Genomic DNA, 19595 nt, shown 5'->3' with positions numbered 1-19595 from the left:
CAAGTAGAATAAATGCAAAAAGTTACTTGGAATTCCTTTTAGAGAAGAGACGTGATCATTGCCATGTCCAAGAACCCACCAGCCCACCTTCACTTTTATAATATAATGAAGAGTATTGGTCCATTGGTGGACTAGCTATGGCTAACATTGAATGAGGACGTAATTTACATGTATGATTATAAATACATAGCGCTACCAACCCGAAAACAGAGGGTACTGTACGCGATAGCAGCGCATTCTATGTGGGCTAGTTTTGAAAAGCTGAATTAATCTATTTTAACACTTTTTTCTTTCCGCTGGTGAGCTCTGAACCAAAGACAGCAACGCATTCTTTTTGGCCTAGTGGTGAAAATGCCCTGGACCAAAATCTCGAGGTGCCGTCTACCAAGAACAGTTTAGTAGGTTTTGCTCCTACCCGGCGTTCTTAATAAGCTTTTCACCACCAGGCTACATAGAATGTACTGCTATCGCACGGCCAGAAAAGCGGCCTTTAAGTAGATCCAGGCCGATCTGTCATTAGAACACTTTTCTTTGGAAGGGCCGACCAGAAAGCTCATTGCACTTCGTCTTTGTTCCTGAGTAGACAGGTTGGCAGCCTTGTGCACCACGCGATCACATCGCCCGAGATAAATTTAACATACGACAGTCACACACAGGGCTGGAGAAAGTGATCTCCCCTTAAATGAAATTTAAAATAATGTTTATATATCCTATGAATTAATTCGCAGAAGTGAAGAATAGATATATATATACAGAGGTGTGAACGTTATTAGACTCAGCACTAAATTTTGATTATTTCCATTGTAGCATTACTTATTACTGCATGAATATAAAAATTACCATACAACTTCTTTTTGCTGCTGCAGTGGATTGTTGTCTGTTTAAAATAAATTATAGAATACAGCTTATATTTCCTTTAAATTATACCAGTGATCTTATTCGAGGCAATTTCGACTTCTGTATCAATATTAAAACCTATTTGATGATAATAATTTCGTGTGGCTATTTCTAGCCGAGTGCAGCCCTTTAAGGCAGACCCTCCTATGAGGGTGGGTGGCATCTGCCATGTGTAGGTAACTGCGTGTTATTGTGGTGGAGGATAGTGTTATGTATGGTGTGTGAGTTGCAGGGATGTCGGAGACAGCACAAACATCCAACCCCCGGGCCACTGGAATTAACCAATTAAAGTTAAAATCTCCGACCCAGCCGGGAATCGAACCTGGGACCCTCTGAACCGAAGACCAGTGCGCTGAAGATTCAGCCAACGAGTCGGACACCTATTTTATGATTTCAAATTTCTCTTCTGTGTGTAATTACATAAAATGGAACCACATGAAGTGATTGTGTGATATCTTGCTTTAGGCCTATTTGAGAGCTGATGCGATTCACTGTGCTTTGAACTACTTATTATCCAAACTCTTCGAAACTGATGTAGTTGGACCATCAACGGACCAAACAGAAAGATATAACCTCAACGTAATATTTTAAAAATTAAGAATCACAATTCAGATACTTTAAATATTCGGATTAATATTTCACTGAACGACAGGGGGATTTCATGTTACAAATTAGAGGGATAACGTAGGGCAAAAACAAGGGCAATATTTTCTCCTTTGAGTCTAATAATTTTCACACTTGTGTAAATAATTTAAAAACCGAAGTCGAAGGAACATATCTGAAAGTTCCCTATTCCACATAATGCTCCACCACATCTTACATGTCATAGCTAGGCAGCAACTGTGTTTCCAAGAATTAGAATCCCAGTATTCGGGAGATAGTAGGTTCGAACCCCACTGTCGGCAGCCCTGAAAATGGTTTTCCGTGGTTTCCCATTTTCACACCAGGCAAATGCTGGGGCAGTACCTTAATTAAGGCCACGGCCGCTTCTTTCCCACTCCTAGCCCTTCCCTGTCCCACCGTCGCCATAAGACCTATCTGAATCGGTGCGACGTAAAGCAACTAGCAAAAAAAAAAAAAAAAAAAAAGAAAAGAATTAGAATCAGTGAGCGCAATATCCACGTACCACCCAGCCTGACTTTTATCGTGAAACATAATTCTCTGTTACGTGTTTTTCTGATTCAAACTCTCTTCCAATTGAGGGACTGACATTAGTGAGTGTGGTAGAGAACATTGCTGGCTGCTAGACAGATGCCAAATAGCCCGCATTTTCAGCATATCTCTATGTCACGCATCACTGTTGTACGGCGTGCTTGTCGCAGTGACACACGATACCTGTTTTCAAACATTTCGCTCAAATTCACATCGATGCATTTGTAGACGTTAAAATACCAGCGCTGTGTTTGTGTACGGAACAGTATGCAACGTGCGTCGCGGCGTAGTATAACAACAGGTTTAGAGAGACAAGTGGACAATCCGAGGAGAGAGTTCATACATTTGAACGAGATTTGGGGGAATGGGTTTAAAAAGTCACAAGTACACTGGAAGAGACAGTTTAAACTGAATGCGCTATCCAGTGGCGTGCACTGAACACCATCTACCCCAGCACTGGCTGGGCTAAATAACTTTGAATTAACATTTCCTTATTATTCCTTAGAACGCGTTTTATCAAGTTTGGAAAGCTACGAACATCTAAACCGAGCTCGAGAGCTGCAGTCGCTTAAATGCAGCCAGTATCCAGTATTCGGGAGATAGTAGGTTCGAATCCCACTGCCGGCAGCCCTGAAAATGGCTTTCCGTGGTTTCCCATTTTCACACCACGCAAATGCTGGGGCTGTACCTTAATTAAGGCCACGGCCGCTTCCTTCCCACTCCTAGCCCTTTCCTGTCCCATCGTCGCCGTAAGACCTAACTGCGTCGGTGCGAAGCAAAGAAAAAAAAAGCGAACATCTAAGTCAAGCCAAGTACAGCTGTCTCGACAATCCGGTCGCACTAACGCAGTCCAGCTTCTCCAACGAGCTGGATTTCCTTGCAGGCGAGAAAGAGAACTACCCCAGCGAAATTTAAATAGCTGGTTGACGCATGCTCTTGAAGATTCCTTGTCCTGGGAGCGGGGCGGAGCTGTGGGCCCTCCCCCGACAACAATTTATGGCGACAGGCCAGCTAGCTTAGGTAAGAGATGCTATTTTTAATACTTGACACTCGATGTGATCAGCGCCACACGCTAGAGGCTACAAGAAAAATATCACCATGATAACTGTATAGCCAATTGTACATTGTCATGCTAAAAAATTAGAGCCAGTTTATGAAATCAATTGCAATATAGAAGAATATACTTTATTTTTTGATTTCGGAATGTATAACGTTTCTTTCGAGCAATTCATTGATGGCAAGTGTAGAATATGTTTTCCGATAGCCGCAGAAAAATATTTAGGTTCCCCAGCATGAATACAAAGCTAACGCGAATAAAAGAATTTTGTATTTGGTTGCCTGTGTTTGTGGTATATAGTGAATTTTGGTAGTGTTCCTCTTGGATTATAGGTGAACGTTTCGCGAGTTCTGTGGCATTCTTCATGAATATAACGTGTGTTATACGTCGTGACGAATATTTTCCCTCGTTTGTATTTGATGCGCGTACACTCAGTAAGCGAGTGAAACTAAAAAACTTCGGCGATGGTAAAATACCAGTTTAATTTTGCTGATTCAGTTTAGGTTATGCTTTTCAAGTTAAAAACAAATAGTCCCAGTGTATTTTTGTGAAAACCATTAGTGTACTATCACGAAGCGTCACCAGGTGAAACTGTAAGTACATTGTTTAAAATATGCATTGTTCAAAATCTGGTATAGATTAAGGTGAAAATATTCTTGAAAGGCATTTATCAGTTAGACCTTTCCACGAAAAATGCAGCCTTATAACATGGTAATATTGACTTTAGAGAGAGCAGTGGGGCTATGATTGCTTGTATTTAAAAATACAAAATAAATTTTTTGCAGCTGGGGTAACAAATGTGTTCACCGCACGCCACTGGCGCTTTCCATTAACCCTATAACGTCTTGTCCAGGGCTTTGATTTTTAAATTTTAAATTTTTAATGTTTATGTAGGACATGCGATAAAGAAAATCAAAGAGGAATTTTGAAAAGGAGTCATAATCCAAGGAGAGGAAATTAAGACTCTGAGATTTGTAGATGATATTGTTATTCTGTCTGAGTCTGCAGAATATCTGGAGAAATGACTGAATGGCGTGGACACAGTCTTGGAGTATACAGTACTCCCTGGCACGTAAGTCTATACACGAAGGGTACAACCTAACTCTTTCTTCCCTGTTAATACTGAAGGTAGTGAATTATAGTTGTTTTCTGACTGCTGGGTTCGATTCAGAGTCGCTAACAGTAACGTTTAGGGGCCCTACTTGCAGATACGACGTCTTACAGTTACTGTTAATCTGGCACGTTGCCGTTATATTTCGTGACTAGCTGATGTACCCGTGCTTCGTTAGGGAATTCTACATTATATACAGAATTCTAGGTTAGGTAGTGTACACGTTGTGAGTAAGATGTATTAAATTGCATAGCACTTAACGTTACCCCAGAAACGCGACGGGGAAGTCACCAAACGTCTGTTCTTATGTGAAGACTGGGTTAGGGAATTTTCATTGGAATGGTAGGCCTTCTTGCCTACTATCTGTAACAATCAAGTTGGGGAGTGTTTATTATAATGGCAGACATTACCTCTCTACCTGCCTAGAGGCGGAACATTATCGTTACATCTCTCAGGAACTCACAGGACTGTCTTAGTTGTTTTTCCAACTGAAATCAACATGGGTCATTACAACGACGGTAGTAAGAATGTTGCGATTAAAAGCAATACTATCATATGAAATACTCGATCAAGTGAAAAAACACTCATTTTCTCACTTTTCACGAACAGTATTACGCTGCCGATATAACGGTCTAGAGTTCCAGAGCTGGAATGACCAGGTCGCAGACAGCTGTGAGCCGTGAACACTCGGTGGGGGCGAGGAGGTGGGTGCGAATAGTATAGAGTCCCAGGACAAAACTATGTCCTTTTACTCATCTGTTTAATAGGAGTACCCGATGAATAGCAAAATCTCAATTCGCTACACTGCCGGCGGAAAACACTATCTGACTTGGAGGCAAATTTTCCTGCAAGCCAGAGGAGAAACCCCTCGCTGCTAATTTGGAGCAAAATGAATGTAAGATTTAATGAAAGTGAAGAGGAAGAAGCTTTTCTTAAGAAACGGCTCTTTTCAGGGAGTAATTTTGAGTTATTTAATGAGTTGTGATGTTGTAAATTGGAATAGGCCGAAATTGTAATTCTAGACCAGATCATAAAGTGAGCCTCTGCCTTAAGTGTGCACACTGCTCATTGCAAACAGCGCGTCAGAGTAGGGGTCGAATAGCTGGAATACTATGATGAACCTGTGTGTTACGTATTAGCAGTATCAGACAATGTATGAACCAGAGGAATGGCATGCTAAAAATGAAATGGCATATGGCTTTTAGTGCCGGGAGAGTCCGACGACATGTTCGGCTCGCCAGGTGCAGGTCTTTTGATTTGACTCCAGTGGGCGACCTGCGCGTCATGATGAGGATGAACTGATAAACCCGGTCCCCGAGCCAGCGGAATTAACCAGTGATGGTTAAAATTCCCGACACTGCCGGGAGTCGAACCCGGGACCCCTGTGGCAAAAGGCCATCAGGCTAACCACTTACCCATGGAGCCGGACGGCACGTAAAAAAATAAAGTTATCTAATTCCCCAGCTATTTCCCGCCAATTCAGGCAGGCTGTTATACTCGGTAGGCAGCAGTAATCCCGCCTATTTGAGATGAGTAGCAGCATAAGAGACAAAGAATATCACAACAAACAATGGTCAATATAATGTTATTGTTGTTCAATTTTATCAACTGTCCATATTGTAGGCCTTCACATTTACTTTTCTTCCGACTCTGAAATACCACTCTTATCATAGTCGGTACGGTAAAACCGAATAAAACAAAAATGAGCGGAAATTGTATTCTCTGTAACGTTTTGATATGTAGTACTTTTCGTTAGGACCAATAACATAGGTACCATATTTAACCCGCGAGTGGTCGCTATATGATATTTCCTTCCACATTATTTGTTTTATTGCGATATTACTTCAGAGTAATGAAAGGTAGGTGACTGTTCCCTCTTCTACCTGAGTTTGTAACGGTCGTGAGTAGAGCGATTCACATTTGAAGGGCAAGCACTCCCTCCCCTAGTCAGAACAAAGATTCTTATGTGTCCGTGCGCGCTGCGGAAGAGTTTCTCTTATCGCGCGACCAATGACGTTGGTGTTATGTTGAAGTGGAGCGGGGAACTTACTCCTGTTGTACGCGTTAGTATTTGCATTATGAGCACGTCTTTTTGAAAATGTTATTGTATTCAGAAACCTTGCTATGTACGTAAATATTACTAGATATAATGCATATGTGAAATTTTATTTTTTACAACTTCAGGACGGAAGTTATTTTTATGTACATTGCATATCGTCGTTGCCGGGACAAAACCTCCTATGTGAAATATTTTATCTTAAGGTTCTCTAATCTAAGGTGCAATATTGTGTGACAGTTGTCAAGGCATTCTCGCTCTTCATAACGTATGTGCTGCGGGTCAGTGTATCTCCAAAAATATTTTCACATAGGAGGTTTTGTCCCGGCAACGACGATATGTTGTTTTAAGTAGTAATTTGTGTCTTTAATAAACAGCTAATCATTTCATTTTTATCTGAAATATGTCCAGCTCCATTGCTAAATGGTTAGCGTGCTGGCCTTTGGTCACAGGGGACCCGGGTTCGATTCTCGGCAGGGTCGGGAATTTTAACCTTAATTAGTTAATTTCGCTGGCGCGGGGGCTGGGTGTATGTGTCGTCTTCGCCATTATTTCATCCTCATCACGACGCGCAGGTCACCAACGGGCGTCAAATAGAAATACCTGCACCTGGCGAGCCGATCCCGTCCTGTGATATCCCGGCACTAAAAGCCATACGACATTTCAAAGCAGAAATATATACTACTGAATTTAGTGAGGGTGGGAGAAAGTGTGTGTGTATTTCTTTAATTGGTCATTAAGCTGGAAAACCGACCTAATTATGAAATAATATTGATTGATCATTTATTATCATTTACTTGGGTAAGGAAACCTCCATTATTGCTACATTGATGTTAGTTTGTTGATGGTTATGTTTCATGATTTCAATATGTAAGTAGTCAATTTGGCAGCAGTGATGAGCGACAAAAAACAGAGAGGACAGGTAGGCAATATTTGCCTTTTAGTGTATAGCCTTAGGTGATGAGCACTGTACAAGATGAAAATAAATAAGTCCGAAACAATGGTGCCGTCGAATGAAGTGATGCAGGAAATAACACGTTAGGAAACGGTCTTAAAGGAAGTAAGTAGTAGGACAATGTTCTAAATTACTTGCATCAGAATTTTTCTGCTGAGTCAGCACCCGAGGTCATAGGCCCCTTAGTAGTGTACTTAGGGGAGTCCTGATCCGAGGTCATTGACCCCTAGTTGAGTAGTGGGGCACAGGTGGTTCACGGATTTTGCGTACGAGAGCAAGCCAAACCTCACAGTCGCCACCTTGGAGGGGCCTAACATCAAAGGGCGTAGTTTTACGGACAGATGCCCTTCGCGACGACATCTTGGAGGAACCTAACCTCAGACGCAGGACCTACTTTTACGGTCAGATGCCCTTCCCTCCTCACAGTCGCCATCTTGGAGAGGCTTAACCTTACAGGGCCTAGTTTTATGGCCAGATGCCCTTCCCGTCGCCATCTTGGAGGACTCTAACCCTACAGAGCTCAGTTTTATGATGGGATGTCCTTCCCTCTTCATAGACGCCATTTTGGAGGGGCCTAATAACACAGTCGCCATCTTGGGCCCAGTTTTACGGTCAGATGACCTTCCCCCTCACAGTCGCCAATTTGGAGGGGCCTAATCTTACAGGGTCTTGTTCGACGGGCAGATGCCCTTCCCTCCTCACAGTCGCAGTATATGACGGACCTAACCACACAATCGCCTACTTGCGGCCCAGTTTTACGGTCAGATGCCCTTCCCTCATCACAGACGCAATTGTGGAGGGGCCTAACCACACAATCGCCACATTGTGCCAAGTTTTACGGTCAGATGCCCTTCCCTCCTCGCACGTGCCATTTTGGAGAGGCCTAACCACACAGTTGCTAACTTGGGGTAAAGTTTTACTTTCAGTTGCACTTTCCTCTTCACAGGCACCACTTGTGAGGAGCCTAACCGCACAGTTGCCATCCTGCGCCCAGTTTTAGTGTCAGATGCCCCTTCCCTCCTTACAACCACCATTTTGGAGGGGCATAACCACACAATCGCCATCTTGGGCCCAGTTTTACGGTCAGATGCATTTCAGTCCTCCTCATCGGACCTAGTTTTACTGGTAGATGCCCTTCCCACCTCACAGGCGATATTTTGGAGGCTTAACCACACAATTGGCATCTTTTGGCCTAGTTTTACCGTCAGATGCCCTTCCCTCCTCACAGACGCCATTTTATTCACAGGGCCCAGTTTTACGGTCAAAAATGCCTTTCTCTCCGCACGGTCGTCATTTTGGAGCGCCTAACCTCTCAGAGCCCAGTTTTACGGTCAGATTCCCTTCCCTCCTCATCTGGCGTACTTTTACGGGTAAATTGCATTCCTCCCTTACATACGCCATTTTGTTTACAGGGCCCAGTTTGCAAGAGCCGCACAATTTCCCCCATATTGCCCAGACTGCCAGCATAAATTACAGTGACCTTACGAGGAGTGAGGGCAGAACGAAAGAACAAATGGAAGCAAACATCACCAAAAACCGCACAAGTTACTTACTCTAAACTGTGCAGGTGACACCAAACCGTGGATAAAATTTAAATTTAGTCATTGTATTGAATTTTGAGCAAACAACAAGAACGACAACACCATGTTTCTTTTCTAAATAATCAGGAAATTTTTAATTAAAAGCATTAGGACAACAGTTAAATACTGATCATCTTTAAAAAGAGCAAGAAAAGAATAATAATAATTTTAAGTTAAATGACGAAAACATTTCTAATGATCGGCCGATCCTGATTAATAAAATTAGGAAACAAATTGCTTACAACTTATCTTGCAAACAAGTAGATCTTCATGGATCTCGGTACCTTATTTTTCAATTTAATTCAGTCTAGATATCTAACTTAATATACCTTTTGCCTGAAATTCGGTAAGAAATAAAAGTTTCGTACCCTTGACGTATTTGTTCTAAAAAATGAATTTAAACCTTTAGGAAATTGTTATGCAAGGCGTTCTTAAGGAAAAGTTAACACACATTACCCAGACCGAGAGAAATAAAATAAATCATACAAAAGGAATTAAAACGTAGAACAGGTGGTAAATACCCAGAAGTACATTAATGGGATCGAACGTGTATAACGCAATCAAGATTAAGTCACTTTCAGGTAAATTAAAAACTTCGATTCTCAAGCCACAACAATCCAATCACCACTCAAAACAATACGCATCACCATGGCAACAAAACACGCCAACCTATAAAAAGGCTGGGCCAATCACAAGGCTGAGGCGCAACAATAGCAAACAAGATAGGGAAAAAATAAAATCAGAGAAGTTAAGCCCCAAAAATTAAGGGAAAAGGAAAATTAAATTAATTAAATAGAATCATATAAGAGAGGGAATGAAACCACAACTCAGAAATTTTGTGAAAATTGCCTCGCTAAATAACCGTCCATAAAACAGTATTAAACCCTACTAAACAGGACGAAACGATTACCCAGTATTATCCTAATAATAAGATGGTTAGGATATCAATTTTGAACATGAGTTGCCAAACAATCCAGTTTCACCATAAAAACCAGCACTTTGGGAACACCAACTTACATAATGTTTTTTAACCCCGTAAGCATAAATAGTCCGAAAACGCTAGATCCCAGAATGTATTATACACAGATTTAAACTTCAGGTAGATCACACGCAAGTTCACTTTTCAGTAGGTTGTTAAAACTTCATTGAAATACAAGCTGATGTATAACGGAGATGATCCAGTAATAGATAAGAATGGTCAAAACTTACAGTCTTGGAGATGTAGCAGGAATACCAAGGTACATGCCATAACGTACAACCACGAGGCTTGAAGATAATCACGTAAATTAATCCATGGGCATATGGAAATCGAAGATGAATGCAGTATTGGTAAAATTGAAGAAAGAAAAGGAAACTTCTTGGGGTATTAACCCCGGCGTATAAATTGATCTATCCCGGATCCGTTAGATTATTTGAAATCACGGCGTGGCGTGAATACCGGACACGTCCAGCTTCCGTGCTTGCAGCAGATAGAATCACACAATGGCTGGCACCAGCATACGCAGCCATCATCTACTCTTTCCAAGAAAAGGTGCGCAAGCAGGCTGCGCAGTAAAGGCTTACAAGTTTAGGACCGCTACGGGAAAAAGCAGGACCAGTCAGAGGCCTTCATTCTGAGATATTCATTTCCGTCGAAGTATAAGTAAAGTTCAAATGAGTCGAACCAAGTTCTCATATACAGAAAATATGAACAGTTTCTGACTTAGAATCACATTTAAAATAATACTAGTCACACATTGTTGAAAAGGTTCAGTAATAAAAATTTCCGCGATAAACATCCCAGTCCCAAAAATGTACATGAAGGGGGCTTATCTACGTTAATTCCGTAATAAGTCAGATGAACTTCCCTCCTCCTCATCTGGCCTAGTTTTACGACAAGATGCCCTTCCCCCTCACAATTGCCATTTTGTTTACAGGGCCCAGTTTTGAGGTCAGATGTCCTTCCCTCCTCCTCATCTGGCGTAGTTTTACGGCTAAATGCCCTCCCCTCACAGACGCCATTTTGGAGAGGCACGTCGCACAGGTTCTTTGTCGTCTCCCCCCTAAGAGTAGTGACAGAGCTGTGACGTAATAAGCTTGGGCGATAAAAATCCGTTTTAATATGCAGCGATTACGTCGACATGGTTGTGTACGATTATATTTCGTCGTCATCAAGGACACTCTGTAGTAAACTCAATCCTCTATAGTAAGTATAAGTATAATATTTTCTTTAGCCTCTCGGATAATGTGATAGAGAGTAGAGCGCTTTATTCTATCATGACCGGAACATTAATAGTTGACGTACTAGGCTTTAAAGTGAACGGCAACAAATTTGTGTTCAATGCGGTGGCTGTGTTGGATTACGCTATGTTGTGGGCGGCAAAACTCGTTTGTTTAGTATTTATCACACCTTTCCCTTACTGTTTGCAAACAGATGAAGACAAAAAGCACGCACAATGGATAGCAAACATGTGGGTCTGCAGTGGTAGGGAAGAGGTATACATTATCGCTTTTATATCTATGATCATGAACGCACATTTGTCAAGAGCAGATCGCGATTTTTGAAAGGGATGTGAAAAGAAGGGGTGGTTGAGTGAGTATCTATCATCAACATGCGAAATTATCGACGAGGATGAATGAGGATATCCATCATTTGAATTCCTTCCCAAGGAGCATGGTGGAGAAACAAAACAGTCTTCTCGTAATGTATGCATGCTCTTTGAATGGTTGTGTTGCAATGCATGCCGGGAGATGAACAACATATGTAAATTGCGGTGTCGAAATGCGACAGTGTGAAACATATTTGTAGAGTAAAGACATCATGTCATTTCTATCTGATACTAAGTGTAACGCAGTTGAAAAAAATCATAAAATATTATGCTTGCGAAAATAAAACAAAACACTTTTACTGAAGAAGATTTGAATGTATTACCAAGAGCATTTTTGATCAATGTAGCTGCGAATGCTGTAAGGAAGATATGGGGTAAGGTGACACGTGAGTGGACTCAAGATACTGTTTTATCAGAGCTTTAAACGTGTAGTTTACATCATGAATATGTAAGTTTAGTTAAGAGACCTTAAGTGAGACAGTGCTTACATGTCAACTTATTAATCTGTACCACGGACCTAAAACTAACGAGATGCCTTCTCTTATAAACACTTATCATGGCTGCGAAAATATTAAGCAAGCTGTCGCAGGAAAAGGTAAAGAAATGTGCGAGGAGAAAGTGAGTAAGCATGCTGGGCATGGACTTATCAATAAGGTGATTAATCTTCCTTTCGAGCTTCATCTTCCTAGTTACCAGTACTGTGGCCCTGGAACTCGACTTGACGTCTACCCGGCATGACATAGCTTATCGTCAAAACAATCCTGAACCAAGACGTGTAGGTGATATAAATATGAATCGTAAATCTATGCAGCGTGTGTCATCACTTAATGCTACAGTTGCTGAGAAGGTAGCCGCATTTGCCGTTGCCGGTGCAATGAAAGGGAACTGTTACTGGATGGTGGCTTTAGACAGCGAAGATAATAGAAATAATCTATGTAAGAGAGGACAGAACAGATTTACTTGAAGAAAGTATATATACTAAAATGAATACGATGTGTAAAACATATTGAAGGTGTTTTTTAAAATATGAATCCTGCCTTACAGCATGTCTTAAACTAACTAGCAGTACTGATGTTGACTTGCAAGTTTAAGCTTGTCTTATGTCTTAGAAGAAAGGAGAGGTAGAGGTTCAGGAATAAGAAATTAAAAATTTAAAGTGCATCCTCTTCATTAATCCATGAATTCACGTTGTTATTAAATCACGCCATTTGACATACAGTTTATTTCCACAACGACGAATAAAACGTTCGATTAAGTAGCGATCAGGATATTTTGTTTTCTGCAGTTCTTCGATGTAGAATCCTGCTTCAATAAGCTGTCCTGTGAGATCGCGAAGTAAATATGTAACTGGATTAGTAAGCTTCAAAATGGCACGTCTGGGGAGGGAGGGTATCTGACCGTGAAACTGGGCAAAGATGGCAAATGTGTTGTTAGGCCCCAAAAAGGCGCCTGTGAGGAGAGAAGGTCATCTGACCGTAAAACTGGACCGCAAGTAGGTGACTGTGTGGTTAGGTCCCTCCAGGATGGCGACTGTGAGGAGGAAAGAGCATCAGCCCGTAAAACTGGGGACCTGTGAGACTGGGGCCCCCTTATGGATGGCGACTGTGAGGAGGAAAGGGCATCTGACAGTAAAACTGGGCTCTGTAAGGTCAGGCCCCTCCGAGATGGCGACGGAAAATGCATCTGGCCGTAAAACTGGGTCCTGTAATGTTAGGTCCCTCCAGGATGGCGACTGTGAGAATGGAAGGGCATCTGGCCATTAAACTACGCTCTGTGAGGTTAAGCCTTTCCAAGATGGCGTCGGGAAAGATGCTCTCGTACGGGGAATCCGCGAACCACCATACCCCTACTACTCAACTAGGGGTCAGTGACTTCGAATCAGAAACCCCTAGAGGTACACTACTAGAGGTCAATGACCTCGGGGCTGACTCAGCACAAAAAATGCTGACGCAAGTTATTTAGAACATACCTTGCCCTACTACTGAAGTAGATAAATATTGTTACTTGGGTAGTAAAATAACTAACGATGGCAGAAGTAAGGAGGACATACAATGCAGAGTAGCACAAGCAAGGAAGGCCTTTTTTGAGAAAAGAAATCGGCTCACCACGCACATTAACACAATAAATTTGAAAAACTTCCATGTGGAGCGTGGCATTATATGGAAGTGAAACACTGATGATAACTAGCTCAGAAAGAAAGAGATGGTGGTGGTGGTGGTGATTATTGTTTTAAGAGGAAGTACAACTGGGCAATCATCCTCTATATAACACTAATCAGAGAGAAAACTGTAAAGGATCCGACAATTCAAGAAATGAAGGTGTCGGCTAAAAGAAGACAAGAGCTACGAAGGTCGTGAAAAAAGACATTCCCTAGCCCTTGGAACGTAACAGTGCCTCAGAAAAGAAAAAGATTTGACCAAGGAAGGCCAGATCGGATAGATGAAAGACAGGAGTATGGCAAAGGTTAGTGGAAGAAAAACCAGGACTTTGCTAAAGGCCCCATGGTGACCAACCCAAACTGCCAAGTTAACAGCCCCTAGGAGGTGGTGGTGATTATTGTTTTAAGAGGAAGTACAACTAGACAACCATCCTCTCCGTAACACTAATCAGAGAGGAAACATGGAAGGGATCCGACACTTCAAAATGAAGGTATCGGCCAAAGAAAGGCAAGGGCCACGAAGGGCGCGAAAATGAAAAACCCCCTAGGCGTCGAGTGCACTAATAACGTTGGGTCGGAAAAGGACAAGAGTTGAAGAGGGGAAGTCGGATGAGATAGGTGAAAGTGAGGAAGCCGGCGTGGGTAAGTGGAAGCAATAGCAGGACTCAGCTTTGTACCCCGTGGTCACCAACTCTTGCTGTATATTTGACATCCCCTGGGGGCTTTTAGTCTCCTCTTACGACAGGCAGGGTATACCGTGGACGTCATTCTACTACCCCGAACCACAGGGGATTTTAAATCACTAACAGTTACAGCATTTGCCTGGTGTGTAATGGGAAACCACCTTCCGATCAGACGAATCCCCCCACGACCCGTACCGTGAATATAACTTCTAGACGACGGATAATCCTTTCATTGTGTGTTAAGTTATATCTCGTTCACTGAAAATCTATCGTGTGGTGTGAAAACCAGCCACACGCAGACAGGGATTATATTGTCCTGGTATGATAAGCATCTGCTTACGGCGGGTGAGTTCAATGCAGAGCTGTGGATAGAACAGAAACTCCATCACAACAAATGGGAAACAGCAGATACCGATCTGAAAATGAGGAACACGAATATTAAAAGTAGCACTTTAATACGGACTGGCATATTTGGTTAGTAGTTAATACTGAACCACAGTGCATCAAGTAGAATTTAAACAGACTAACGAAAAAACTACATACACTGTCTGACAAAAAAATTTGAAGCACCCAGAAGGGGAGGAGGAGGTGGTGGTGGTGGTGATTATTGTTTTAAGAGGAAGTACAACTAGGCAACCATCCTCTATATAACACTAATCGGAAAAGAAAACATGGAAGGGTTTCCGATACTTCGACAATTGAAGGTATCGGTCAAAGAAAGACAAGGAGCTTGAAGTGCGTGAAAATGAAAGACTTTCTTGGCCTCGAGTGCTCTAATACCGTCAGAGTCTGAAAATAATCAGAGTTTGATCAAGAAAGGTCGGATAGGTTAGATGAAAGTCAATGTCAGGACTCAGCTGAGGGTTCTGTGGGCACCAACCCACGCTCCAAAGTTAAGAGCCCCTGGGGTCTCTTTTAGTAGCCTTTTGCTACAGGGAGAGGATACCGTGGGTGTTATTCTACTGCCATCACCCACGGTGGGAACAGAAGGGGGGAAGAAACGAATCGAAACTGTTGAGAGGGTGTGTGAGTTTATTTCAGTGACTACAAAGTCAAGTCAAATTGACAAAAAAAAATGGTAGTAGGTGCCCACTTATCAATACGACGTAGCACCTCTCTAGCCTGGATTTAAGCACTGATTCTGTTGGAAGGGTGCCATAAAGCCGTTGTATTCTCTCCTGAGGCAATCTGCCCCACAACTGTTGTAAGTGGTCCTTCATATCCTGGATTCTGGCACTGGGACGGCGTTTACGTCCGAGCTGGTCCCACACATGTTGTATCCGGGATATATCTGGGGATCTTGCTGGCCACGGGAGGACCTCAACATTACGCAGACAGTTCATACAGACATGTGCCGTGTGTTGAAATGTGGCACCACGATACTGTCGCATGAGAGGAAGCATGATGTCAGTGACGTACTGTTCTGCCGTCCAAATTCCCTCAATCACTACCAGCCGTGTCCTTATGGCTCCCCACACCATGACACGAGGTGTAACACTACTGTGCCTCTCCAAAACATTGGAAGAATGGGAGCTCTCAGCAGGTTGTCGCAATACTCGCAGACGATGCTCATCCGGGGTAGAGCAGAATCTTGATTCTTCACTGAACACACTGTGACGCCATTGATAAGCAGTCCATGCTCCCTGGTCACGGCATCACTCTAAACGCAGCCGTTTGTGTTGTGGTGTTAACTGCAGCCTACGCTTTGGACGGCAACTCCTAGTCAATGACCAGTGGTGCGGGATGACGCAGAATATTTCAGAGAGTCCATTCATTACCTGTTCTCGGATGGCAGCTGAAGATGTGAAGGGTTACGATATGTTTGATGCACAATAAGGCGATCCTCCTTTGTGGTAGTCAGACGTGGTCGACCTGAACCTTGACAACGAGTATGCCTGCTCTCACGTTCCCATGCAGTCCAAAATCGGGTCACTGTCACATCCGAATGCCCCATAAATCTGGATATTGTATGGTTCGACCAGCCGTCCAAATGGAGACACACAATGAGGCCAGTTTCAAACTCTGAAGGTGCTGATAACGCTGCCTCACACGAATACCCGGCATCTCCGTATCCTTCACAGTGATCACTCAACATCTGACGCTGTGCATGCCTCATATACCCTACCAGTCCTGGTAAGAACAGTAATCCACTCTGGTGACCGTTCTACCTCTTACAGAGAATTTCAACTCTAATCATTTACATACCCTTCGATGTTGTATGCGTGTTCGAAGTGACATTGACAGCCGACCATTTCTCTTGGGTGCTTCAATATATTTTGTCAGGCAGTGTGTGTTAACAAGCTGTCCGCACGGGAGGAGTTATAAATTTAAGACGATACGTTACTTTTAATCGAGGAATTACAAGACTTTTTTGTGCAAGACATTAAGATATTCGCTTTTCCTCCAGGAATCAACACGAAAAAAATTTGTTTTGATGTAACACGCGAAAGGGACACGTAAAAAGGAACATTAAATTGAAAATGTGCATGGCTTTGAGTGCCGGGAGTGTCTGAGGACAAGTTCGGCTCGCCAGATGCACGTCTTTCGATTTGACGCCCGTTGGCGATATCCCTGTCGTGATGAGGATGAAATGGTTATTAAGATGACACATACTTCTAGCCCCCGTGCCAGCGAAATTAACCAATTAAGTTTAAAAATCCTGAATCTGCCGGGAATCAAACCCGGGACCCCTGTGACCAAAGGCTAACCATTTAGCTACGGAGCCAGACAAGAAAAGCAGCTTTTTAACTGAGATCAACTCCAAATGAGGTCAATAAATCAATCAATCAATCAATCACTACTGATCTGCATTTAGGGCCATCGCCCAGGTGGCACATTACCTATCCGTTGTTTTCCTAGCCTTGTCTTAAATGATTCCAAAGAAATTATAAATTTATTGAACATCTCCCTTGGTAAGTTATTCCAATCCATAACTCCCCTTCCTAAAAACGAATATTTGCCCCAATTTGTCCCCTTGAATTGCAACTTCATCTTCATATTTTGATCAATTCGTTAAACACACCACTCAAACTTATTCGTCCAATAATGTTATTCCACGATATCTCTCCACCGACAGCTCGGATCATACCATTTAGTCTAGCAGATCGTCTCCTTTCTCGCATATCTTCCCAGCCCAAACTTTACAACATTCTTTTGTTGAAAACCACCCAGAACGAAGCGAACTGCTTTCCATTGTTTTTTTTTTTCAGTTCTTTAACCAAGTAATCCTGGCGAGGGACCCGTACACTGGAACTATACTCTTGTTGGTTTCTTATCAGAGACTTATATGCCCTCCCCTTTACATCCTAAAACCCCTAAATACCTTCATAACCATGTGCAGAGATTTGTGCCCTTTAATTATAATCCCATTTCTGTAATTACCGCAATGAAGGTCTTTCCTTATAGTAACACCTAGATACTTACAATGATCCTCATAAGGAACTTTCACCCCATCAACTCAGTAATTAAAGCTGCGAGAACTTTTCCTATTTGTGAAACTCACAACCTGACTTTTAACCCCGTTTATCATCATACCATTCCCTGCTTTCCATCTCATGACGTTATCGAGGTAATTTTTCAGTTGTTCATAATCTTGTAAATTATTGGTACTCTATAGAGAATAACATCGTCCGCAAAAATTTATATCTCTGAATCCACTTTTTATACTCATATCAATTTATTTTAATAAGAAAACATAAAAAGCCGTAGTTTATTGCGGAACCGAAAATTAAATTCTCCAAACTCATCATCTTCATATAATTTTCGGTTCGCGGCTCCTTGTGGTTTGGCTGGATAGCCTCTGGATAATTGGAGATTTCCAGAAGGTGAACTAAATCAGAATTCCTCTGCGGGTAACAACCGTAGTTGTAAATCGGAGCTTGCTCCACTCAAGGCTGACTACATTCGAAAGTCAATTATAGTAAGGTCTTTTAGAAAAAATTCTACCGTTCTGACCACCAAGAAAGCAGAATAAGACTACATCGGATTCGATGGGTAGCCACCTAAAAGACAGCAACGAGTCGGAGCGTTTGCAATCACACAAAGATACATCAGAATACAAGAACAGGATCAAGCATAACCAAATAAACTACATTGCGACACACAATATTAATTCTCTACTGAAAATGGGAATACTTAAAAGTTTTATTGATGATTCGAATAAACGGAAATGTTTGATAGTGGGCTCTAAGAGATGAGAAATACAAAGGAAGTACCGTTTGAATCCCAAGGATACAGAATGTACAACGGGAAGCCTGGAGAAAGACTATGAAACAATGCCCGCAATTTGGAACAGGGTTTGTAGTAAATATTAACATCATCAGACTCTATCGTGACTTTCAAGCCATCTCACCAAGAATTGGAACTTTAACTTTTAACACTTAAAGATAACAAATAAAATTTATACTATCATAAATACCCATGCACATGTAACAAAGACCAGGGAAGAATTGGAACATTTTAGGGATCTCCTAGAACAGGAAATAAATCAAACAAATAAAACCAATATTATGATTCTATTAGGAGATTTCAATGCCCAACTGCGAAAGGAAAAACAATACCGAGATATAATTTTAAAATGGGCTCCACACAAATTTACAAATATGAGTGATCAAAGACTTCTTGAATTATGCAGAGAGCATAACCTCATTTCCAAATCCACATACTTCTAAAGGATACCAAACAAACTTAAAACTTGGAAACACCCTGAATAGAGAAAAGGGGAGTGCTATACTCGGATCATGTGTGTATGGACAAATCCTTTCATAGAGAAGTTTACAATGTTAAAGAGCTGAGAGTAATAAACACCAGTTGAGACCACTACATAGACAAAATCAAATTTAAATTCACACCATTAAAGAAGAAATCTAAAAAGCAATAAAAGAAAGAGGAATTACGATCCATACCAATTAATCAGAAATGACAAATATCAAGAAGTCACACGGACCAAAACAGACGATTTAGACCTCATAACAATTCTCAAACATCAGGCTGAAAATTTTTCCCTTAAATCCACGAAAAAGACATGTTTGGTGGACACCAGAATGTGACAAATGTCATGGATAAATACATCAGGCATGTTAAAATTTCAAACTCACAAAGAAGAAAATGCCATCAACTTCAAAAATATTAGGAAAAAATTCACCCAAACTATTAGAAAATTAAGAGACAATTTCAATAGAAGAAAACTGTCTTAAAAGCCATTCCAGAGATTACTAGACAACTAAAGAAATTCAATCCCCCTACTTTAGTGATGAAAAGTGAAGATGGAAAAATGGCACATAGTATAGGAAAAATGCCGAAATTATGGAAAAAGAATTCAATAAACTTTTGAACTGTTAAGAGCCCGAAGAACTTTAA

The sequence above is a fragment of the Anabrus simplex genome, chromosome 1, assembly GCF_040414725.1.
Source record: "Anabrus simplex isolate iqAnaSimp1 chromosome 1, ASM4041472v1, whole genome shotgun sequence".
NCBI classification, from domain to species: domain Eukaryota; kingdom Metazoa; phylum Arthropoda; class Insecta; order Orthoptera; family Tettigoniidae; genus Anabrus; species Anabrus simplex.
This window is presented reverse-complemented; position numbering follows the sequence as displayed.